This window comes from Peromyscus maniculatus, chromosome 20, assembly GCF_049852395.1.
Source record: "Peromyscus maniculatus bairdii isolate BWxNUB_F1_BW_parent chromosome 20, HU_Pman_BW_mat_3.1, whole genome shotgun sequence".
NCBI classification, from domain to species: Eukaryota; Metazoa; Chordata; class Mammalia; order Rodentia; family Cricetidae; genus Peromyscus; species Peromyscus maniculatus.
The window spans coordinates 22,621,874-22,634,029 of record NC_134871.1 but is presented as its reverse complement, the minus strand read 5'-3'; the positions used below and the strand labels follow the sequence as shown (position 1 = coordinate 22,634,029).

The 12,156-nt window shown below is 43.1% G+C and overlaps 1 long non-coding RNA gene across 1 annotated transcript; it reads right to left on the bottom strand.

The window, feature by feature from the left end:
• Positions 1-3,252: 3,252 nt before the first annotated feature.
• Positions 3,253-10,145, bottom strand: LOC121824399 (uncharacterized). The gene is made up of 2 exons (XR_013046362.1): positions 9,430-10,145; positions 3,253-8,054 (listed from the first exon to the last, which is right to left on the bottom strand). It is a non-coding gene; the product is annotated as an uncharacterized LOC121824399 (long non-coding RNA).
• Positions 10,146-12,156: the final 2,011 nt, after the last annotated feature.

The following is a 12,156-nucleotide window of genomic DNA, read 5'->3' as shown; positions in this document are numbered from 1 at the left end:
GGTGACTTTAAAACCATACATTTTTCTCAGTAGTGCTCATTAGTTTTAAGAAGCCATTAGTTTTAAGAAGCCGTAGCCAGGGCTGGCTTCTATGCACAGATGTGTAATGTTAAACAGCCCTGGCCAGTGTTAGGGATGCTGATTAGTAGTCAGACACCTCCTCTGGGAAGCTGCCGATTAACCACACTTCTCACTTTCCTCTGCACATTCCAAAGGGAGTACACGAATTCACTATTAGCTCCAAAGCAGTGGTTTAACATTCCATTTCTTCTAATCCACAATTTACTCAAGAACGTGAGTACAAGCGCTGTGAAAGCTGATCTCACTTCATCAGGAATTCACACCGAGAAGCACTGCCTGGACATGGTGAGAACAGGGAGTTCCCAGGCCTGGCAACTCCAGGGCCCTGCAGTTCAGGGCACCTGCAGCATCCAAGGGGCTCAGTGTAGGTTTGAGAGTTTTATATATATATACTAGTTCGTCTCAGTGTTTCTGTTCAAAAAGTGTTTCAGTCGATGTAACCCGGGGGAGCTTTAAAGCAATGCTGTGTGTGAGGAAGCATGCTTTGTGGTCATTCATTGTTCAGGAAGCCTCCTTGAAGTACTTTTAAGGTACAGGTCTGCCTGGGCTCTACAACTCTGCAGCAGGGCAGTGTCCCTGGATGGAGAGTTGGCAGTGAGCTCCCCTGGGACCTGCATTCTTTATATTGAGTCTTGACTGCACTCCACATTATTCCTCCTCCATTTTTTCCCCTAGACTTGGTTGCTCACCTGCCTTGATTCCTGTGCAGAAAATCTTAGTTACATTTTCATGGACACCCCACAAGGATGCATCAAAAACACGATGCTGAGACTTTCTCACACCTGTGCACAGATTTGCCATTTATTTTCAGATGGATTGGAGAGTGTGCGTTCTGTAGATGGCGGCCATTGTCGGCCGGCGTGCTTTGTATTAGGTTGTCTGTGTGAATTGTTATTTCCACTAATACAGGTACGTAGTAAATGTCCTCTCACTTAAGGAATTTTCATCCTTAACGTAGAAGGCAGGAAACCATCAGCTAAGAAGAGGCAGAATGTTCTGCCGAGGCAAAATACTTCAGTTCTGGACACATTTTTACCGTCAGCTTTCCTTCAATGACATAAGGTGTTTTGTTATGAAGATGTTACAGTGTATGTGTCTTAGCAACAGATTGAGTATCTCCAAGCCAATTCAAAGTCTTCTTTAATGGCTTTTGATGTAATTTCATCTTTTTTGTTTAAAATTAATTTTTATTTCTTTTGTGTATGTGTGTGGGTGAATAGTTGGTTTTCTCTTTCCATTATGCTCCTGGGGATCAAACTTGGGTTTTCAGGCTTGACAGCAAGCACCTCACTTTAAGCTGTCTTGCCAGCCTTGTGATTTGATCTTTAATTGGCTGTCTCTCTGGCCCCATAATTCTATATTTTATTTATATTCCTAACTAGAATGGGAGCCACTTAGGGGAGCTGTCTTTATTTGTCTTATTTTTGCATACTTTCTCAGTCCCCAGAACAGTGTTTGCCTAAACTACTGTACATTCTTCTAGATGCAGACTAAAGTAAATGACAGGACCTTAAATACCAAGGGGGCTGGCAAAAACAGAGTGGACTCAGTGGCAGGTAAATGGGAGATGCATGGCAGCACGTGCTGTGCCAGCTGGTGGTGCATTCTCTCAGTTCAGTGACTATGAGGGGGAATGAATCCTATTCTGTTCAAACAAATGCCCAAATCCCAATAAAGGCAATCTCTGTGTAGGTCCTTATTGCCATTACTGGGTTATACAAAAGCAGAACTGCCTCTGTCAGCACTCATGATGCCCCTATAACTGAATGTCAGCACTCATGATGCCCCCAAACTGGATGTCAGCATTCATGATGCCCCGACAATGGATGTAGGCACTCATGATGCCCTGACACTGGATGTCAGCACTCATGATGTCCCTATCACTGGATGTCAGCACTCATGATGCCCTGACACTGGATGTCAGCACTCATGATGTCCCTATCACTGGATGTCAGCACTCATGATGCCCTGACACTGGATGTAAGCACTCATGATGCTCTGACACTGGATGTCAGCACTCATGATGCCCTGACACTGGATGTCAGCACTCATGATGCCCTGACACTGGATGTCAGCACTCATGATGCCCCTAATATTGGGTGTCAGCACTCATGATGCCCCCAAACTGGATGTCAGCATTCATGATGCCCCGACACTGGATGTCAGCACTCATGATGTCCCTGTCACTGGATGTCAGCACTCATGATGCCCCGACACTGGATGTCAGCATCATGATGTCACTAACACTGGATGTCAGCACTCATGACACCCGGACACTGGATGTCAGCACTCATGATGCCCCGACACTGGATGTCAGCACTCATGATGACCCTGACACTGGATGTCAGCACTCATGATGCCCTAACATTGGGTGACTCTGCTTATCCTCAGGCCTTCTCTTTTTTTAACTCCCAGACACCTGTGCATCACCAAACTTCCATATCCAGACCTACATGACTCTTCCAAAGTTGATACTTACCTCTGGAAATGTGGTGTCCTATTCTAAAATGGTGTATGAACTTTGGAAAATTTATGTTAACTTGCTATGAGTGAATACTCACCATATGAGGACAGACTAAGAAACACTGACAAAAACTTGATTTGAACATTACCAAAGAACTCAATTTAAAGTATTCTATTTAAATCTTAGGGAAAAATGAAAGTCTTATGTGAATGAAGTTTTGAAAAAAAAATAATCTAAATATGTGTGTGTGTGTGTATGTGTGTGTGTGTGTGTGTGTGTGTGTGTGTGTGTGTGTGTGTGTGTATGTCTGTCTGTCTGTGTTTTGAATAGGTATGGCTCCCATACACTCATGTATTTGAATGCTTGGTCCATAGTGAGTGGCACTATTCCAAGGTGTGGCCTTGTTGGAGGAAGTGTGTCACTGTGGAGGCGGGCTTTGAGATCTCATCTATGCTCAAGCTACTCCCAGTGTGATACACAGAGACTCCTGCTGCCTGCAGATTGAGATGTAGAACTCTCAGCTCCTTCTCCAGCACCATGTCCACCTGCACACCACCATGACCCATCATGATGATAATGGACTGAACCTCTGAAACTGTAATCCAGCCCCAATTAAATGTTTTTCTTTATAAGAGATGCTGTGGTCATGGTGTCTCTTCACAGCAATAGAAACCCTAATTAGACATGTATTAATTTGTTACACACACACACACACACACACACACACACACACACACACACACACACTTTAGAAACAGAGCTGGGTTTTAAACTCAACAGTTATTTAATAGCTATGTAGCCTTCAACACATTTGTTATCTTTTCCAGACTTCACACAGGTTCTAATACCTGTCTCACAAGGTTTGTGCAAGAACAGCTAATTCAGTGCTTGGCCTGTAGGGCAGAGCACAAAAGAATACTTGCATTTCATTATTGCCATTGGAGGTCTTTTAGTTGTGAAGATTTATTTGTTCCCCAAACATTATGTCCTCCCAGTCATGCTAACATTTTATTTCTATTCTTTTTCATTTGTTGCCTCTGATAGTTTAAAGGTCTTAATTTGTTGCGTATGATTTGTGCTTCACTGCTCTGGAAAATCTCTTGGCCTTGGCTGGTAAGGCTCACTGTCTTCCTTCAGTGAATCCTCCTAGACTTCATCCCTGACCAAAGCCTTTGCTTAATGGCCTACATCTTACTTTGCTTAGCCATTTACAAAGCACATGGCACAGCTTCTTTCGACATGGTTCTAAAAATGTCCCTCTATAGCCTTTGGGGCACAGCATCATCGGGGACTACGATTTTAGTACAGTGGTATTATTGGCCCCTGATATTACACTGGGAAAGATAGGTTATTGTTTATAATTTTTTGGCTATTTTTCTAGTAACATTTGAATAGAAAGAAGTAAAAATACAAATACAAAGTGTCTCATCCATGGCCTACATCCACAACAAAAGCAGGCAGTATTAAACCAGTTAAAACAATCAGAGGGTAATTACTCAGATAAATATAGCCTACTCTATGAATTTAAGCAAAGCAAGAAACTCCCTTCAACATGAGAGAGAGAATGTAAAAAATAATTAAAATGGGAGTTGTTAAGTAATTGCCAGCACCTCTTCTGGAATGACATCAACTTCTTTACACTTGATAGAATGCAACTATAATATTTTCTGTTTCGAAAGAAGAACACAGTTGATGGTTTACTCTTTTTGGTGTTTATATATTAGCACACATGTATAAAATTATGATAAACTATCTCTTCTTTTTACAGATGTCTGTCTTTCCCTTGTTCCTGAAAGGATCTCGGCTTCCAGGCCGTTGTGGCTCTGCTCAGACTACTCCTCACTCAGAAGAGGTAAGAGGTTGTCAACACTGCCCGAGGCCGGGGACCACAACCCGGGTTCTTAGAGCTTTGCCCCTCACCGGCTCACTCTGCATTCTTGTCTTAGGACTATTATTGTAGTTGTTGGCTCTGGGTCCAGCCCCTGCATCAGGGAAAGAGCAGAACTACCACAAAGCATTTCTGCCCTCCTGCTGGTGTTGGTGGGCTCTGTTTTCCCCCATGATATACAGGAGGAAAGCAGAGCCCGCCAATGTGGAGTAAATTACTCCGAGGTGAGGATGTTATAGTATCAGCACAATTGCAACCATCAGTCAAGAAGCCGCAAGCTCACTGAACTCAGGACGGCCAGCCATGCCAGTTTACACAGGACTGGGAGACTCTTGAGATGAAAGATCCGCAGGGCTAAAATTGGGGCAGTCCCAGGCAAATCAGGATGGTTAGTTATTCTAGGGATCTGACTTTGGAAACTGTATGTTTTTTATATTTTTCCTTCTATACTATAAAATATGGAGTATTCTCTACAATATGTAGGCAGCCATATTCCCCAGAAATCCTCAGCTCTTTCTACCCATGACCTCAACCAAATCAGGGGATGCTGTGAGTTTCTCACTGGAGATTACAGGCTGTTGACTCTTTTCTGGGCCGCAGGAAATCGAAAGGCTGACAACTCCACGTCTCTGTGGTTTTTCTGGGCTCCAGCCCTATCGGATTTCTAGGCAGAAAATTGTTGCTCTTCCTCTTTGGTGATGATTGTGTGAAAAGTTCAACAGTCCTTCTGATTGAAAGAACAGCAAGGTTTATGATGAGGAAGAAAGTTCAGGCCTCTGGGCATTTAAATCCCTCCATCCAAATACTCTGTCTGATGCGCTAATGGGTCTTCTTAACCTCTTGTCATCCATCACTGATGTCTCAGCTGATCTGCGTGATTTCTCACAGCAGATGAAGGACCCTAATGGGACAGATTCCTAGAACTTGCTCATATTGGTCACGTTCTTTTTATTTTTTATTTTTCTCTTAGCAAGGTCTCCTTTCTTTAGGCGTCTCCCTCTGACTGATCCTATTGTCTGTGTCATATTTGAGAAATAGACATTGCATCTATTGGATGAGATTGGTTTCTTTTACCCTCCTGAAAGCAGCTTTTCTAAAATACACAGGACCTTTGGCTTCTTCAGAAAGCCCTGTGCATCCTTTCTAGACAAGAGCTGGGTTTGATGCGTGGCAGGTGATAATGTTTTTATTATTTTTATTATTCGTGACAAACCATGTAACTTTATTATGCTCTACTATGGCAGTCTTTTTTACACTTTAGGACCATACTTATTAGTGGACCATGAGTCAATGTAGTAAGTCAAATTGGTTATTTTGAAAAGTACATTTGAGAAGACTAAACCAGACTAGGGAATTAGGAGTATATTGAATATAATGAGAATTAATATTATTCCATGAAACACTTATTTGTAGCTGAAAGGTTTCTCAAATCTTGTCCGGCCCCACCCAGCCTGGTGGTCCCTCAGCTGCTTATAAAATAATCATTCAGAGGCTTAATATTAATTGGTAACAATTGCATGGCCTATGGCAGGCTCCTTGCTAGCTAGCTCTTATAACAACCCATTTCTATTAATCTATATGTTGCCACATGGCCGTGGCATTACCGGTCTGTGGGCATCTTGCTCCTTCGGCAGTGGGCTGGCGTCTCTCTCCTTTCCTATCTCCTCCCCATATATCTGCTTGAATTTCCCACCTGCCTCTAAGCTGCTTTGCCATAGGCCAAATGCAGCTTTATTTATCAACCAATCAGAGCAACACATATTCACAGCATACAGAAAGACATCCCACAGCATTTATTAGTGTGTGTGTGTGTGTGTGTGTGTGTGTGTGTGTGTGTGTGTGTGTGTATGTGTGTGTGTCCCCATATCCAGGTTTGTGGATCATAAGAAAGTATATGGATTTGACAAGTATGTAATTTTTAAATTAAAATACAATAGTTGTAACTATGTATGTATATGTATGTGTACATGTGAGTTCAGTACACATGTACACATGCCACATAGTACACATGTAGAAACAGAGAACAACTTTTGGTCTTCTTCCACTGTAGGACCTGGAGATGAAACTCAGGTCACCACATTTGAGAAGAAAGTTCTTCTTATCTGCTCTGTCTCACCTGCCCTTAACATATATTCATCATCGACTGTTGAACAGTTATTCCCTCTAAAGAAAACAAAATTGAAAAATCCCTTTTTGAAGTAAAGAGGTTCAAAAGGTTCAGAAAGTTAAGCAGACTCACAAGACCCTGGGGCCTCAGAAAGTCACAAGACCCCGGAGGCCCTGCCAGGATTGTGCTGTGGGCACCAGACAGTTCCTGGGGAGGGTGACACTCTTCAGTGGAGCTGCCTGCAGGCTGGGCAGGGAGCTCTAGGGGGTGCAGTGTGTGTGAGTCATCACCCATGATGCTGTCTGCTGGTCACCCATGCTTTTGTGAGTCACCCTTGACCCAAATAACTCCAATAACCTCCTTGGGTTTACCAAGTTGGGCTTGGGTGCTACCATTTCTTTGGTCTAATATTGATCTAGGATGGGTAGATATTGTTCACATCTCCCCAGGAATAGTCATGCACAATCCTCATATATACCACACTTACTAAAACATGTCTATAAAGGTATTCATAGAATGACACTCACCATACTATTATGTCAGTATCAAAAGATGGTCAACAACCTAAATGTTCTTCAGATGGGGTGCCTGAGATTTAGGAGTCCTGTATCCACAGTGGTAGTTCCTGTGTCTTTCCAGAGCCCAGCATGATGAGTGCTCAGTAGTGTTTCCTGACTGCTGCTGCTGTTAAAAGACAAACACATTCTGAGGTATCTCTCTAGATAATTTAATGTAATTATTGAAATGATGTTTTAAATAACTTTGGAGACACAGGAAATGTTATGAGTATGTTAGGTAAATATTTAAATATTTAGTCGTGGTTGTGCATATCTGTGGAAGGTTGGAAGCAGAAGTGTCATATATTAACTATATCAATATCTGGCAAATGGGATTATAGATTGCTTAAAAATTCTACACTCCTTAAATTTTTCTTTTGGTAAGCAAGCCTTACTTTGATGTTAAAGAGGGCATTGGATTCCCTGGAACTGAAGTTGTGAGTTGCTACATGGGTGCTGGGAACCAAATCCAGATCCTCTGCAAAAGCAGTGAGCACTCTTAACTGCTGATTCATCTCTCTAGCCCTTTCAGGCTAAAAATTATTTTACTTGAGGGCAGGTATGGCAGTACATGCCTTTAATCCCAGCATTCATGAGGCAGAGGCAGGTGGATCTCTGTGAATCTGAGGCCAGCCTGGGCTACAAGCTAGTTCCAGGACCGTCAGGGCTACACAGTGAAACCTTGTCATGGCGGGGGGTGGTGGGGTATTTGGCATTAGGTTAAATGAGAAAACTTACTCAAAACCATTTAGTTTTGCAGTTTTAACTGCCCTACTACTCATTTCTTACGGACTTGGTGTAAGGTTTTCCACTCACCCTTGTACCAACCCTGCAAAGCGATCCCTTAACGGTGTATTCATCTACTCAACCCGTTAAACTCTGTGGAAACAGTTTAGCCAGGTTCAAGGGGTTCAGAGATGAATGGCGCATGGTCTCTCCTCTCTAAGAGTTCATAGCCTGTTGGGGAAGGAAACAAAGAAACAAGCAATTCTTTTTTTTTTTTTTCAAGACAGGCTTTTTCCGTGTAGCCCTAGCTGTCACAAGACTTACATTAAAGATCAGGCTGGTCTTGAACTCAGAGGTCCACCTGCCTCTGCCTCTGGAGATTGAAGGCCTGTGCCACTACTCCAGGCTGAAACAAGCAATTCTGACACTATCATAAGGACTAAAGATACCAGGATGCCGAGCATAAATTGTGACCCCAGGACTCACTTTTTGTAGTAACTTTCGTCATTTAGAGGTTTGAAAAATATTCTAAGTGTCTTTCGAGAAAAATGTAGATGTTTCCTCCTGTGTCGGGATTGCCTAACAAATCAAGTTCTAGTAGCAAAGGTGTCAGCCCGCAGTTTCTCAGGCAGAGAAGTCGTACTGGGCTGCACACTGCCCTGGTAAAGAACATGGGTTTGGATGGGCGGCGGTGGCGCAGGCCTTTAATCTCAGCACGTGGGAGGCAGAGCCAGGCAGATCTCTGTGAGTTCGAGGCCAATCCTGGTCTACAGAGCAAGATCCAGGACAGGCACCAAAATTACACAGAGAAACCCTGTCTCAAACAAACAAACAAACAAACAAACAAGAACATGGGTTTGGGCCTCACTCTGTGGAGATGGAGGTTTTCTTTCCCCATGTAAGTTGGTACACAAATTCAAGTTTCATTTTTCATAACTGTATAAGAGTTATCAACATTATCAACTCCTCAGAGTGTCAGAATTAAAACATTTAGTGTGGTCCCTAGCACATAGTAGGGGTCACTATATAACGAAAATATTTTTAGGAGGTATTTCTTAAAGTCTCAATTGTTGTCAGGGCAATCAATTGAATTGATGCTTTTTTTGACTATTTGCTAAATACATGCACTATAAAAGTTCACATTTCTTATGAACTGCTTTACTTTTTAATGTAGTAAATGGATTTTGCCTGAGAGTTGGAATGGATTAATCAATTGAGAATCAAGAAAAATTATAAAAAAGAAACTCAAAGTTGGAAAAAGTCTCATATCTATCTAAGCAATCTCTGCAGAGTTCTGGGGAGAAATCGATTAGCTATGATCTCTCTTCCTGGATAGAAGGGGAGGGGGAGCTGAGACACTGTCACTTTGAGATGCCCTCCGTTCCATCATTGGTCACTCCTGTTTCTCTTCGAAGACTCCAGCTTCTGCTGGTCACCTTCTGAAGCTCTCAACCATTGTGTCTTTTGTAGGTCTGATCATGGAAGAGACATGTTTATATTTATATTATACTTCAAAACAAAAAAAAACAAAAACAAAATCTAAACATTGTATAGAATTGCCCACTTCGCCTTTTACAAGGGAATGTTTGGTTCTTTAAATACTTACTATGTATTTATGATATAATTTTCCCTCCTTTTTCTGATGCTGACTTCTTTCTGCAAATCTCTGGGTTAATGAAGATCTTTCTCCATTGCAAACGAGAACTTAGAGGTAGTTGGGCCTGAGGCATGATTTGATCTGATAGACAAGATGATGTCACTGGGAAGCCTTTTCTCCCACGGTCTAAGCTCCTTTACTCCGTGTTAACACCATTCCAAGACAAGCGTTCCCACAGGGGTAGGGCAGATAAGGCTGAACACCAGCTTCCGGCTGAGGAGCCTTCCAGCTCAGCCACTGCAGCTGCAGAGAACTACCTTTTCTGAGAGCAGAATTCTGAGCTGCTTTTCATCAGTGCAGCCTGAGGGGGGTAAGTGTGCTCACCCGCGAAGGGGGCGGCTTCCTGCGAGGCAGAATTCCCCCAAATGAGGGCGCGTGCTAGACTAGCCAAACTCAAAACAAATAAGCAAACAACAATAATAGAACTGAAGTTCATCCCAAAATTAATTCGGTTAGTTTCTTTGAGATAACCATAACATTGAAGACATTGAAATTAAAATAACCAACGTTAGGCAAACCATTAAAAGTTTAACTGGGCCGGGCGGTGGTGGCGCACGCCTTTAATCCCAGCACTTGGGAGGCAGAGCCAGGCGCATCTCTGTGAGTTCGAGGCCAGCCTGGTCTACTGAGTGAGTTCCAGGAAAGGCGCAAAGCTACACAGAGAAACCCTGTCTCGAAAAACCAAAAAAAAAAAAAAGTTTAACTGAGCAAATGATGATTTACTAATCGACAGCCCTTCAAACGAGCAGAGGTTCCAAAGCTCCATTCCAGAAAGGACAGGACACAGACGTGAAGTACAGCCGCAGCCCAGAGGCTCTCCCGAGCAGTGGCTTGTGCTGTGCCGCTTCAAGGTCAAAGCCAGGCATGGTTGTTGCTAAGGCGGGGGCGCTTTCTCAAAGTGCCTCTACTTCCGTCTATGACGCAGGTCTAATAAGGCGGGCCTCATCCCAAGTGCCACCCTGCGGATGAGGCTCCCGCCACAGCAGACGGTGCTAATTCAGCTGAAGTTTTCGCCACACACACATACACAGCTTGATTGATTGTAGCTCAGAATTGGTCTCATTTGAATGTAGCCAGCTGGCCACCCGCAAATGACTGGAGCTGAAGGGCTGCCATTGGCGGAGACACAGCCATTTGTTAAGAAGTTTTAGTACTGAAGGGAGACTAATTGGGGGAAGGGAGAAAATTGGGGACAGGGGTGGGAGGAGGCAGCAACAAGGGGGCAAGGACAGAGGCGTGGGATGGGGTTGGGAAGACTAGCAGGCGGGAATGAATGAGACAAGTGTGAGGACACAGTCATCAGACGCCACAGGGAAATTCATTACCCTGCATGCTCATGCAGCAACTTAATAAAATATACATTTAAATGGTGTGTGTATCTGTCAGTTTTCAGTGTTTGCCAGATGAAGTTTCAGTTCGTTATTCAGGGACTCAAAACACAGAGATCTCCTCAGGCCGGGGTTCAGTTTGGCAGTGCGCACTGAGGTACCCTTCTCTTCACTTTCCATGTCACCCCTGGCATATCTTCAGTTGATAACTCTACGTGAGGTTCTACCTCCTAACTGAACCTCTCTCCCGGACTTTAGAGCCACAGCTGGCATGGATAGTTGGCATCTCTTTTTGAATATCACACTCTTATTTCATTGGAAATAAATCTCTGTTTTTCTCTCACATGTACGCCAGACACACAAACATACAAATAACCAGCAAAAAATTTTAAAAAATTAATATTTAATCTGTGTGTGTGAGAGAGAGAAAGAGAGAGGAGAGAGAGGAGAGAGAGAGAGAGAGAGAGAGAGAGAGAGAGAGAGAGAGAGAGAGAGAGAGAGATGGTTTTCATGAATTCTTGGCATTTTTGCAGTGTATGGTTGACATATAACTGCAATATTCCCATATCAGCTGACTCACTGGCAAAAATGAAAAATTAACAAGTCAGTGTGTGGGCAGATCAATGTGACTCTTTTACCAAAAACTAATTAAAGGTATTATTACAGTTTGAGAATGACAAGAATTGAGAAGCAGTATGTTGTTTTATTGTCTTCATAAGGAAATTTCTCAGTCTATTTCCAGACTTTGGTTAAAACCAGATGTGCTGCGGACACCACTGGTAGATCAAATGAATGGTGTCATCTTGGATCCAGAATTAGTACGTGAAATTCCTGCCAAATGCTAGCTTGTCAGGGCCTCGGCTGAGCTGCATGAGGTGGGGCTGCCTATTAAGACAGATGTGTGTGCTCCTGTTCTCAATCCATCAACTTAAGCTGTCAAAATTGTCACAATGTATAGATTTAAGTCTGTGAGTGGTACAGTTTCAAGTCTGAAATGTCTTGTCTCCTTCCAATCTTCAAGGATGTCATCCTAGGGAGGGGGTTGACAAGCTGCTGATCTTAACAACAAGGCCTGAAAGGGACACTTTGGTCAGAAGAAGTCAAACTCAGCTAGCGATGGTGGCACACACTTTTAATCCCAGCACTCAGGAGGCAGAGGCAGGTGGAGCTCTGAGTTCAGGGCTAGTGTGGTCTACAGAGTGAGTTCTAGGACAGCCAGGGTTACACAAAGAAACCCTGTCTCAGAAAAGTAAGTTCAAAATCAGTTACTATGGCAAAAAAAAAAAAGTTCTTGAGAAAATCAATTTCTATGGAGGAAGGAATGGTTTGGGCTCACAGATACAGAGAT